This window comes from Macrotis lagotis, chromosome 1, assembly GCF_037893015.1.
Source record: "Macrotis lagotis isolate mMagLag1 chromosome 1, bilby.v1.9.chrom.fasta, whole genome shotgun sequence".
Taxonomy (NCBI): domain Eukaryota; kingdom Metazoa; phylum Chordata; class Mammalia; order Peramelemorphia; family Peramelidae; genus Macrotis; species Macrotis lagotis.
The window spans coordinates 606,392,435-606,406,945 of NC_133658.1; the positions used below are offsets into that span (position 1 = coordinate 606,392,435).

The 14,511-nt window shown below is 32.1% G+C and overlaps 1 pseudogene; it reads right to left on the reverse strand.

Moving 5' to 3' along the window:
* Positions 1-484: 484 nt before the first annotated feature.
* Positions 485-757, reverse strand: LOC141505726 (H/ACA ribonucleoprotein complex subunit 3 pseudogene; annotated as a pseudogene).
* Positions 758-14,511: the final 13,754 nt, after the last annotated feature.

Here is a 14,511-nt window from a genome sequence, read left to right on the forward strand (position 1 = left end):
CTGTTTTATGGTCCATTTTCATCTTTTATTGCTTCTATATATTCTTCATCATCTACTACAAGATGTTGTCTTTTAATATTTTTCCTGGTCAATACTACACAGCATTTCCTTGTAATTAAATTTCTCCATATTACTACCCAAGAAACAAACAAACAAACAAACAATCAACAATACAAATTCTAAGGTAAGTACTCCATATAATAGAAGATATAGGAAGTCAGAGAAAGGAGGTAGAACTAAAAAGGAAATAGGTCTATGCCATGATTGTGATGGATTCATTTCAAACTTGCTTTTGAACCTAAATTTCTTTTTTTTCCCAAATCATTTCAGATTTAATAGCCTACAGCACTGATTGAAATGATTTTATTTTAGGTCAACTGATACCAAGTACAGAGAGGAATATAGGCAAATTGAGATTAGATTCTAAGTAGCAAAGTGTAAAAGGAGTAATTTCAAAGTTGTGAGAATGGATTAATTAAGAGAGTCAAATATTTGAAAGAGGTCCTGTAGATGTAGGAAAAGGTTCTTGGGGTAAGAATCCTTTGTTTGCCATGGCTTTGTAACTCAGGACCAAATATGCTTCTTGAGTCATGAGAATCTTGAATCTCTTCTTGATAGTGATCTGGTATCTGGAGTACGTATCATCTGGGGAGAATCTGGCTGGGTGAGCTGAACAGGTCTCTTGTCCTGCAGGGTCTGTTTTCTTTATGGTATAGACCAGGTCCCGTTACTCACTGAGGAAATATTGCAGAAACATCACAGTCAATTCACTTTGCAATCAGTATACACCTCAGAAAGGCCTCCATCTTTGCCTTAGCCACCAACTACAGCCTTGGAAGCCCAGACTTGCCCTCTGAAGCTAAATTTCAGTCTGAACATTTGCATGTTGAACATCAGCAAACACCAAAAAAAATTGGGGTTTGATTTTTTAGTTTGCTGACTTTCAAGACTTAAGAAAGTTTGAAGTAAAAGTGAATAATGAAGATTAACCTTAAAAGTATCTTACGATTATTGTTTTACAGAGTTTTGGCTGGTAAGTCAAATAACACATCCTTTGGTCTACAGCTTCACTTGATGATGGGCAGTCTCAAGAAAACACAGCATTTATTCTAAGTATGAACTAAATTGGATAAGTCTTGATCCCTGAGAAACACAGTTATTAATATAATCATGAACATACAAACTCTCTCTCTCTCTCTCTCTCTCTCTCTCTCTCTCTCTTTCTCAGTCAGAATGGTATGTACCACAGATGTCAAATACAAGAATTAGAAAAACAACAGATTAACTTCAGTTTAGCAAAGGAATAGATTTAATGTACTATTATTCTACTAAGCATTTACAATAAAATAAACTACAAACTTCATGACTTTGACTGAATAGATGATAAAGATTTCTTCTATATAGTAAAACATCAAACATTGTTTTCTGCAAAACACGAGGATTTACATACTTGCCAACTTGCTTGGGATTTCTGATGTGGACAAAGGAAAATCTTGAATGAGATTAATTTTTTTCATTTATAATCCTATTAAGACATCAGAGTTATATATATAGATATATAGATATATATATACATATATATATATATATATATCTGTGAATAAGCAAATAGGCCCTCTATTTGTTTTGTACTCTATTGATACCATGCCATGTCACAGAGTCATTTCTTTTATATTGCACTGACAAAAAGTACAGGAAAAACTGAGGTTAAATGAAAATCACTTCCCCAAGGTTGATGTTAAATATTAAGCTTCGGACCTTCAGCAGTACAATTGCTTTCTGAAATGAAGGTCATTATTGACTGTCAATACTGGTAGGATGGCATACATAAGGTACATTTTGGTGGAACTTATCAACCATTCTCAATTGACAAAATGTAATGGGTACAATGGATGATACAAATCTTTGCCATTTCAACTTTTCCAATGATATTTACCATAGAAATTATTCAATAAAACATTATTAGGTGCACTATATTTCAGAAATAATCTGCAGGATCATACTTATAATTCATGCCACTAAACTTGAATAAAAGAAACTTGAGTCTATTGTTACAAGACTTCCTGGAAATTGATAGCTGAATTCTGACTTCTTCTGGTAGAATTTAATACATTAAGTATTTTTACTCAATGCCAACATAATTGGTGGAAAATTAGAAAATTCAGCTTAACCCATTATTTGGCATTTTTAACATAAAGCATGAATTTCTTGACAATGATATCATAAAATAAGGATGCGAGGAGAGAAAGATGGAGAAGAAGTGAAGGGAAAGGAGGAAGATGAGAAAAGGAACCTAAACAACCCAAAAGGAACAAATATTTATGTAGTACTTTGGGGTCTCAAAAATATTTTGCACTCATAAAAATGAATCCATCTGTATTTTTAATTATAATATTTAAATTTCTAACATTCTTTTCTTTTTATATTTTTAGTTCCAAATTCTCTCCCTCTCTCCTGCCCAACTCCTCACTGTTTCAGAAAACAATTATAATTGAATTCTAGATGTATAATCATGCAAAACATTTTTCCATATGAGCTTTTCATATATCACACAAAAAGTAAACCAAGAAAATTATACCTTCAATTTATAATAATTTTTTCTCTTTCAAAGTAAATAGACTTTTTTTGGATCATGAGAGCTTTAGAACTGTCTCAGATCATAGTAGCCAAGTCTTCCACAATTCATCATTACAACATTGTTGTTGCTATGCAAAATGATTTCCTGGTTCTTCTAGCTCCATTTTGCAACAATTCATATAATATTTGCCATGGTTTCTTTTTCTGCAAATCCCCACCTTGTTTTTCCTTATAGTATAATATTGTTCCATCACAACCATGTGCCACAACTTATTCATTCATCTCCAATTTATGAGCAATCAAGCACTTTCAAAATCTTTGCCACACAAAAAGAGCTACTACAAATATTTTAAAATATATGCCCTTCAGGGGCGGTTAGGTGGTACAGTGGATAGAGCACTGGCCTTGGAGTCAGGAGTACCTGAGTTCAAATCCAGCCTTAGACTCTTAATAATTACCTAGCTTAGTGGCCTTGTGCAAGCCACTTAACCCCATTGCCTTGCAAAAACTATATATATATATGCCCTTTTTGCTTTTTGTACAAATGAATCATTTTATCTTTTTTCTATGTCTTTAAAATACATACCTAGTAGTAATAATGTTGAATAAAAATTAAGCATAGTTTTATAGTCCTTTGGGCTAGTTCTAAATTGTTCTTCAAAATACATGCATCTGTTTTCAATTCCACCAACAACACATTAGTGTTCTCAAATTTTCCATATGCCCTCCAACATTTATAATTTTATTTTTCTTTCATATTATTCAATATGATACGTGTGAGGTGGTACTTCAGAGTAGTTTTGATTTCCTCTCTTCTAATCAATAGTGATTTAAAGATTTTTTTTGTTTGACTATAGATAGCATTGAACTCTTCATCTGAAAACTGTCTGGCCATTTGTCAATTGTGAAATAATTTATATTGTTATAAATTTGATTCAGTTCTTTATATTTTGAAAAAGTATTAGAGATTCTGCTGTAGATTTCCCCCATCCCTGTTTTTGACTTTCTTTCTAATCTGTGTAATATTGCTTGTGTTTTTGCAAAAGAAAAGAATTAATCAAAATTATCCATTTAACAAATTGTAAAGTTCTCTTATCATTTTTCTTCAGTCATACATTCCTCCCTTCTCCATAGATCTGAGTAAACTGTTTCATACTGCCCTAATATGTTGAAGATATCATTCCTTATTTTTGCTGATTTTTTTCCAAGCTATTTCATGTCTTCTGCTACTGTCCAAACTTTCTAGGATCAGGAACTGTGACTCACTACTGTACTCTCCCAGGGGTTGGGTTCTGCTAGAGGCCATGGTGCCCTTAACTTGGGACCTAACTGCTGGCTTGCCTGGACACTGCATGTGCTGTAATGAGCTTCTATTTTGCCCCAGTGAGACTAACTTTTCCTGCCAATATTTAATTTGTCTTAGGTTGGAAAATTGTTTCACTACATCCTTTTAGGAATATAAAAATATAAATGAAATCTCTTATCCAAAACTTAATAGTTATTAAATAAAAGAATCTAGGATATAAACCTGTATTTCTTGGTTCTAAGTTTAGCTAAATATGAATCTCTTTCTATTTTACTATGCTAAAATTATTCTAATCAGTAGAGATAATAAAACTAAAGATTACAGAGGCAAAATTACTTGCCTAACATCACACAGTGAAGATATCAAAGATCATGGTTGGTATCAAACCTTTATCTCCCAACTCACAGATCAATGCTTTTTTTTTTCTCTCCTATAGCATAAATACCTCTGTTTTCCATACCGTAGATATTTGATCATAACTAGAAGTATAACAGTATGCTCCTTTCAAATTCTAGGCACTGAACTAATTTTCATATATTGTGATCAATATTCCTCATCTAAGCTAAATTCAATTTTGTATATGGGAAAAACTAACTCTCTGTTACATCTACCTAAATGACTAAGCATTTAGTTATATGGAATCTTTCACTCTTAATGTTCTAAAATTCAATAACAATAAAAGTTAGCTTGCATATATAAATTTAAGATTTGGTTTCACAACAAAATGTGAGGTAGGTATTATCACTATCTTCCCTCTTTTTTTACAAGTAAAGAAACTAATATCGAAAGAAGTGAATTGCACATTTACTTTATAACTATGCAAAATTACATATTTACTGGATAGCTGAAGGAACTGATGGAGACATTTCTGACTATGCATCTAGTATTTTGTCCACTGTGGAATTTTTTCAATTCCTGAGGCAAGAGTTGAGGTGGGAGTTGTATGTTCAGAACCAAACCCAGCCAATGGCTTCCTGTATTTTATCCTCATAACCAAATGAATGACAAATGCAGTGGATTCATCTCTTGCTGTCACTTTCTACTTCCTGATTGGACATGTAAGTAGGGTCCTCTCCTTTAGCCTACAAAAACATTTATGTACTCCTCATTCTTTAAAAAAATATATTTGATATGATAATCCTCATAAGTTATGATCTGAAATTTCTGCTTCCCTTCCTCAATTAAACTTGTCTATATTACAAATTTCTTCTTCTCTCCCTTACTTCTAAACTGTGCAATTTGGTTTCTGAACTCATTATTCAACTAAAATTGCACTCTCCAGATTTACCATTATCTTCCAAATTGTATGATTCAATTATTTTTCTCAATTTTATTCCTTCTTGAAATTTCTATATACTTTGACACTGTTGCACACCATCTCTTTCTCTCTCTAGCCTTTCTTGTCCTACTTTTATTTTTCTAAAATATCATTATCAATTTCCTTTGTTGGATCTTCTTTCAGATTGTAGCCTACTGTAAATATTTAATTATAGAAAAATTGTCTCTTTCATTAGAATATTAGCCTCCTGAAGGGCAAGTGATGTTTTTTACCTTTCTTTATATAGATTCACTTACTAGATTCACTTCCTTATGTTGTGCTCCATAAATGCTTATTGACTAACTAACTGTCAAAAGTATTTAACAATCCATACAAATATAAAATATCACATGTCCAGGCATGCAAGTCTCTTGTGAAGCAACATATTTCTCATCAAAAGTTGGAATATGCAATAGAATTTCATTCTAGTCATTTACCTGACATTCAAAAAGAACAACACTACAGCCATATGGTCATTGTGGAGAGTGCTACATGGTTGACAAAGGATACATTTAAATAGCCAAATAACACTGATGGAGAAATATTTTCTATGTACTTTATTTAATTCTTACAATACTAATTAACCGTAGAATACATGAAAATTATGTATGTAATATAACATGAATTGCTAGATATTATAGACTTATGGAGGAAATTGAATGGGAATAAAAAGGAATATACTTTTTCCCTGCAGTACATGACACTTACACAAAATTTGACCATGTACTAGGGCATCAAAACCTAATAATCAATTGCAGAAAGGCAGAAATAGTGAATACATCTTTCTCAGATTATAATTAAAAATATGCAATATTGGGCCAGGGAGATTTAGACTCAGAACTAATTGGAAACTGAATAATCTCATTTTATAGAATGAGTGGATCAACAACAAATTATAGAAAGAACTATTTTATCCTAGATAATGACAATAATGAAACAACATACCAAACATTATGGGATTCACTCAAAGCAGCTGTCAGGAGATATATCTTTAAATACATGAATAAATTAGAAAAAGGAAATCAATGAACTAAATATGCAATTAAAAATTAGAGAAAGAACAAATTAAAAACTCCCAAATAAATATCAAATAAGAAATTCTAAAATATTAAAGGATAAATTGATAAAAATAAAAAAGAAAAAAACCTCATAAATTAATAAATAAAACCAAGAGTTGGTTTTATGAAAAAAAAACAATAAAATTGATAAAAGTCTGGTCAATTTGATTTAAAAAAAGAAAGAAGAAAACCAAATTGCTAGTATCATAAATGAAAAATCACCACCAATTATGAGGAAATGAAAGTAATAATTTGCATTATTCTGCTTGAATCTATGCCTATAAATTTGACAATCTAAGTGAAATGGACAAATATTTACAAAAATATAAGTTGCCTAGGCTAAATGAATCAATACCTAAACAACCCTATCTCAGAAAAAGAAATTCAACAAGCCATCATTGAACTCCCTAAGAAACAATCCCCAGGCCCTGATGAATTCACAGATGAATTCTACAAAACATTTAAGGAAAATTGGTTACAATTCTATATAAAATCTTTGGAAAAATAGAGAAAGACAGAACTCTGCCTAACTCTTTCTGTGAAACCAATATGGTGCTGATACCTAAACCAGGAAGAGTTAAAACAAAGAAAGAAAATTATAGATCTATGTCCCTAATGAATATAGATGACAAAATCTTAAATAAAATCTTAGCAAAATGATTACAAGTTATCACTAGGATAATACATTATAACCAAGTAAGATTTACCCAGGAATGTAGGATTTGTTCAATATTAGGAAAACTGTATAATTGAGGATTTGAGAGAATCATTTTCTTTTTTGCATTTGTACAATTGAAGATCTGAGAGAGTTATCCTTATTTTGTATTTGTCCAATTGTTTCTTCCAAGGATTTGTGTTTCTTATTGTAAGATGTTAATTTTCTCTTCCAACGTGTTAATTTTCTCTTGAGTTTCTTTTCCCAATTTTTCCAATTGGTTTTTAAACTCCTTCCTGATTTCTTCAAGAAAGACTTTCTGGGGTGGAGACCAATTCATATTCTCCTCAGCAGTAATAGATCTCTCTGGATTAGGATCTGTCCCTTCTAAGTATTTCTCCATGGACCCCCTTTTTCTCTGGTCTTTTTACATCTAGTGTTTGGGGGATTTATCCCAAGTTTGCAGGGTTGGTTCAATATTAGGAAACTGTTATTATAATTAATTATATCAATAACATACCTATCAGAAATCATATGATCATATCAATAGATACTGAAAATGCTTTTGATAAAATACAACATCCATTCCTACTAAAAACAATACAGAGTGTAGGAACAAATGGTTTGTTCCTTAAAATAATAAGCAATATCTATCTGAAACCATTGACAAGCAACAGGGATAAGCTTGAGGCATTCCCAATAAAATCAGGGGCAAAACAAGGATGCCCATTATCACCACTACTATTTAGTATCATATTAGAAATATTAGCTTCAGCAATAAGAGAAGAAAAAGAAACTGAAGGCATTAGAATTGGGAAGGAAGAAATAAAACCCTCACTCTTTGCAGGTGACATGATAGTATACCTAGAGAATTCCAAGAAGTCATCCAAAAAACTACTGGAAACAATTAGCAACTTTAGCAAAGGAGCAGCATATAAAATAAACCCTCATAAATCCTCAACATTTCTATATATGACTAGCAAGATACAGCAAGAAGAGCTAGAAAGAGAAATAACCTTCAAAGTAATCTCAGACAATATAAAATACCTGGGAGTCTATTTGACAAGGCACACTCAGAAACTTTTTGAAAACAATTGCAAAGCACTTCTCACACAAATAAAATCAGATTTAAATAACTTGGCAAACATCAGCTGCTCATGGATTGGTCGAGTTAATTTAATAAAAACCACAATTCTACCAAAACTAAACTACATGTTTAAAGCCCTACCAATCAAAATTCCAAAAAATTGCTTTAATGAGTTAGAAAAGGTGGTAAGTAAATTCATATGGAGAAATAAAAAGTCAAGAATTTCCAGGGATTCAATGAAAAAAAGTGCAAAAGAAGGTGGCTTAGCCCTACCAGATCTAAAATTATAATATAATGCATCAGTCATCAAAAATGTTTGGTATTGGCTAAGAAATATGGTGTTGGACCACTGGAATAGACTAGGTGCAATAAAAGGAAACAATTATATAATCAGCTGGTTGATAAATCCCAGCTACTGGGATAAAAACTTTCTTCAATAAAAACTGTTGGGAAAATTGGAAGTTATTATGGAAGAAACTTAGATTAGACCAACACCTCACACCCTATACCAAGATAAGATCAAAATGGATACAGGATTTAGACATAAAAAATATTATAAGCAAACTAGAAGATCAAGGAGTAATTTACTCTCAGATCTATGGAAAGGGAAGCAGTTTATGACTAAGGAAGAAATGGAGAAAATCATTAAAAGCAAACTAGATGATTTTCATTACATTAAATTAAAAAGCTTTTGCACAGATAAAACCACTGTAACCAAGATCAAAAGAAATGTAGTAAATTGGGAAACAATTTTTTCAAATAATGATTCTGACAAAGGACTCATTTCTAAAATATACAGAGAACTGAGTCATATTTTTAAAACAAAAAGCCATTCCCCAATTGACAAATGGTCAAAGGATATGTAAAGGCAATTTGCAGATGAGGAGATCAAAGCAATTCATAGCCATATGAAAAAATTCTCTAAATCATTACTTATTAGAGAAATGCAAATTAAAACTTATCTGAAGTACCACCTCACACCTCTCAGACTGACCAATACAACCAAAGAGGACAATGATCATTGCAGGAAGGGTTGTGGGAAATCTGGAATGCTAATGTATTGTTGGTGGAGCTGTGAACTCATCCAACCTCTCTGGAGAGCAGTCTGGAGCTATGCCCAAAGGGTAACAAAATGTGCATACCCTTTGATCCAAAAATACCACTACTGGGCCTATACCCTGAAGTGATGATGAAAAATAATAAAAGCATCAATTGTACAAAAATATTCATAGTAGTCCTGTTTGTGGTAGCAAAGAATTGGAAATCAAGTAAATGTCCTTCAATTGGGGAATGGCTTAGCAAACTGAGGTATATGTATGTCATAGAACACTATTGTTCTATTAAAAACCAGGAGGGATGGGAATTTAGGGAAGCCTGGAAGGATGTGCATAAACTGATGCTGAGTGAGATGAGCACAACCAGAAAAACTTTGCATACCCTAATAGCAACAAGGGGGTGATGATCAACCTTGACAGACTTGTTCATTCCATCATTGCAACAATCAGGGAGAATTTGGGGCTGTCTGCAATGAAGAATACCATCTGTATCCAGAGAAAGAACTGTGGAGTTTGAAAAAATTAGAAAAAAACAGATATCTTATTGTCTGATCTTGCTATCTCTTTTGCTTTATGCTTCTTCTAAAGGATATGATTTCTCTCTCACCACATTCAACTTGCATATGTTGGTATACCATGAAAACAATGTAAGGACTGGCAAATTGTCTTCTGTGGGTGGTGGGGGGAGGGCAGTAAGATTGGGAGGAAAATTGTAAAACTCCAAATAAATAAAATCTTTAAAAACTATATTCATGAGCCCAGTTCATGAATTGGGTTGATGTTCATGCTTTCTCCTGATTTTAGGAGTCCAGTGACAAGCATACCTAAATCATGTAACATTAAATTAGCCTTTATTAGGAAATGATTTATTTCAAAGTTATAACAAGAACAAAACCTAGAAAAAATTTCCTGACAAAGCTTTGGCTTTAGATTTTTCCATTCTTTCTCAGTCTCTGGAGATGATTATATTACAATCACAGTTTAATTCATTTCCTATTATTGAATCAATATGTCAATAAACATTAAGGATCTACTATGTGCCAGTTGTTCTCATATGCCCATTTTGATGATTTGTTCTAATAGCCAAGAAGGTGACTGGAGCAGGCATTATAAAGGATTTAGAGCTTGGTCAGATGTTTAAGAAGCCACTGCATTCTGGGCTATTTTTCTTGTCACTGGACTTCATTGACTATGAGAGAGTGAAGATGACAACTTTGCAAACTTTACCTCATCTAAATCTAATTCACTTGAGAGTCAAGACATGACCCCATAATACCATTGTTCCTTTTTGAAATGAAGGGGAAATAATGTAAATACCCATTGAAAAGAGAAAGGATGAACAACTTGTGGCACATGAATGTAAAAGAATATTACTACATTATAAGAAATCATCAATATGATCAATGCAGAAAGTATGCAGAAAATATTTATGAACTGGCACAAAAATGACTAAGAAAAGTAAAGAATAATAAATGGAATAAAATAATGTAAATAGAAAAAACAATAAAATAATTGGATTGCAAGTAAATGTTGTATAATTATGATGACCAAGTTTTTCCCCAAAGGAAATGTATGAGAAGACATCTCCTTTGTTTCTTTGAAGAGAGCAAAGTCTATGGTTTTATAACATTGAATATAGGATCATTATTTTTTATATCAATTAACTAGTTTTTCTAAATTATTTTCCCTCATTTTTATTCCTTTTTATGAAGGATGGCTTTCTAGGAGAGAGAGATACACTTTAGGAAATAGAGGACATGCAAAAATAAAAGACATCAATTTTTCAAACCTATTGGCTGAAGTTATTAATGTCCCAGAAAATTCTACTCCTCCTAAGAACTAGTGTAGGAATGGTGAAGCATAGTCAAGAGTTGAAACAACAATATATGTTTTTTTAAAATACCTATAGGAGCACACTAGAGGGTTCCTGTGCCCCAGTAACTACTGAACTGAGGGACAAGGCCCCAAATTTCAGATTATACTTATATGATTCTGGAAAAAGTTTCTTTTTTTGGAGAAAGGGTGTAAGATATTCAGTAGTTATATTGATTCAAGAAGAAAAAAACAATATATTTTAAAATATATATAATAAAATTTTTAAGGTTCATAATAGTACATAAAAAGGACAATTACATTACTACATTGTTAAAACACACATAAAATAGTATCTAATATCTAAATACTTAAAAGATAAAATATCAGCAAGAATTTACTCTGTTGACAGTTTCATAATACATGTGTGTATGAATATGTTTATAAATAATAAAAGAGATATAGATATACATAATTGATATTTTAATATTATAGATAATTAGAGATAAATACATAGATAAAATGGTAGAGATACAAATAGATGCCATGTATATATGAGGCCCTACTTTTTTATCTTTGACATTCTTGAAGTTTATCATTTAAGGATCAAAAATATATATTTTATAATATTTCCTTATATAATTCCAAATTTATTTCTACCAATTTATATCTCCACCAACATAATATGGGTAAGCCTCTCTTTTTTCACAACCCTTCTAGCATTGGCTTCTCCCATGCCATCTTTTCCAGTTTTCTAGGCATGAGGAATTTTCATTTTCACTTTTCTTATTTCTAATTTGGAAAAAAAATTATCTTTCATATGGTGGTTAATAGTTTGCAATTCATTTTAAGCTATTTGTTCTTATTTTCTCTTAACTTGGAAAATGAGGGGTTTTTTTTGGATTTATTAGCATTGTATTAGTTGCCTATATATCTTGGATTTCAGACTGTATTCAAAAGAAAATCATTTTCCTTAATTCCCTCTTCCTCATAGTTCAATCACTTTTTTAAATGAAAAAAAACTTTTCAATTTTCTGCAACTGATCTCCATCTATGCCTTATTTTCTTAAAAATTATCCCCTAATCTTAGCTGTGTAAAGACCTGATGTGTACTTCTGTGCATGTGTTTCTTTCTCTCTCTCTCATTTGTGTGTGTATGTGATATTGCCTTCAGTAGATTTATGCTTCCATTTTGAATTTATTATGTATATGGTATAAAATATATAATGATATACAGTTAACCTTCACTGCTATTAGGTTATCCTTTTATAAACCTCCTTTACCGACTCATTATCACACTGTCCACAGCTGCTCTTTCTACTCTTTTCATACTTCTATAAGCCTCCCAGGAATTCAACTTAAACTCCCTATTCTCTCCTCTCTTCTGCCTCGTCTCCTACAACTCATTTGCTTCTGTCATTTTTTCCTCCTTCACCTCTGTTTCATATGATGAAACATAACCTCTCCTGTTGCCCAAGTGATCTCATTTCATCTCATCTTTTTCAATAGAATTCTCCTGGTGCCATTCCAACTTTCTCTTATTTTCCAATCTCTCCAAATCTAATGGTTCATTTTCTACCTGAATACAAATATGCTTATGTTCTTTATATCCTGAAGGGGAAAAACCATCAATTTATCCTACCATCTCTGCTAATTATTATACTATATATCTTTTGTCCTTTGCACCTAAAACTCCTCAAAGAGACTATCTGCAATAAGTACCTCCACTTTCTTTCCTTTCATCCTCTTCTTAACCCCTTACAATTCATTTTCTGACTTTATCATTCCAGTAAAACTGTTTTCTCCAAAATAACCAATAATCTGTTAGTTGCCAAATCCTGTGACCTTTTCTCAATATGAATTCTCCTTGAACTCCCTACAGTTTTTGATACTGTTGATTGCTATCTTCTTCTTGATGTTCTTTTTTCTCTTGATTATCAGGATATCTTTCTTCTGTGTTTTTTTTCTCTCTTACCTAACTGCTCCTTCTGTCTCCTATACTATTTCTTCCTGTAAGTATCCTGCAGTATATTGTTATGGGCCCTTTTCTCTTCTTTTTCTATACTAGTGGATAATCATCATCCCCCTTACATAAAATCACCATCTTTAATGGTGATGGTTCTCAGATCTACCTCTCTTGTCCCAAATTCTCCACTGACCTCCACATTTTCAATCCAACTGATTTTGTTTCTCAAATTAGATGTCCTATAAATATATTAAACAGTGCTCAAAGCAAAACTAATTATCTTTCCTCAAAAGTCTCCTCCTCCCATCTTCAATCTTACTGTAGTAGACAATACCATCTTCATAGTCCCTTACATTCACAAGCTAAGAGTTATCCCAGGTTCCTTGCTGTCATCCCATACCCAACCTATTGCTAGGAACTACTGACTTCACCCTTACAATATCTCTCAAATATGTACTTTCTCTCTTCTGTCACTGCCACCTTATCAGTGCAGACTCTTGTCACCTCATATATGCATTATTTCAATAGCATCCTATTGGGTTTGTCTGTCTCAGTCTCTCTCCTCACTCATTCATTCTCCAGCTAGTCATCAAAGTGATTTTCCTAAAATGCAGTCCAGATTATTCATTCCCCCAAACCCCGTCCCACATAAATTTCAGTATTTCAACTATAGGACCAAATACAAAATTCTCTGTTTACTATCCAAAGTCCTTCAATATGTAACTCTTCTCTGACTACTGACTTCCCTGGCTGTCTTTAAGTACCAATCCCCACCCCCTAGTTCCTACAGAAAACCAAACCCAAACCCTCTAAATTCAAATGTCTTCTGTCAATTATCATCCATTTGACTACATATAGTTTGCTTTGTACATATTTGCTTGTATACTGTCTCCTCCTTTAGACCATAAGCTCCTTGAAAGTAAGGAACTGTCTTTAGTCCTTTTATACCCAGTACTTAACATTGTGCCTGACACATAGTTGGCATTTAATAAATGTGTTTTGATTAATTGATAACCTATTAAGGGCTTCTTACATAAGATCATGGTCTAATCTTAATCACTGTCAGAATGATTTTAAATTTTTAGAAAAATATTCTTTTCACACAAGAAGGTATTTCATAGGTAATGTATGTTCTTTATGTTGTCAAGTTCAATTTAATGTTAATTAATTTAATTACTTTAAATTTTGACTATTTAGCTATAATATTGCCATTAGACTTAAGCATTCTTTTCTTTGACCAAATAAATGGTACATTTAGATAAATAAGTATGTTCTGGACATTTAGTTTGAGAAGTTGAAAGGCAATTGGAGGTGCAAATGAGCACTTCCAAAGAGGTGCTCAGCAAAGAGTTTGGGATAAGACAGGTAGATTTTAGATTTATCAGTATTAAAGATGGTGATTTTATGTAACAGAGCTAATGATTACCAAGTAAAGTAGTATTCATCAAAAAGAATAGAATCTTAACTGCTAATATAGGTGGGATTACCTCTCAAAAATATTTTTGCTTCTTTAAATCAGAGTTTGTATAGCCCAATAAACTGTCAACAAGTTGTTTTTCTTTAATTATTATTATTATTATTATTATTATTTATTATTTAAGGTGATGGGGTTAAGCGACTTGCCCAGCATCACACAGCTAGACAACTATTAATTGTCTGAGACTAGATATGAACTCA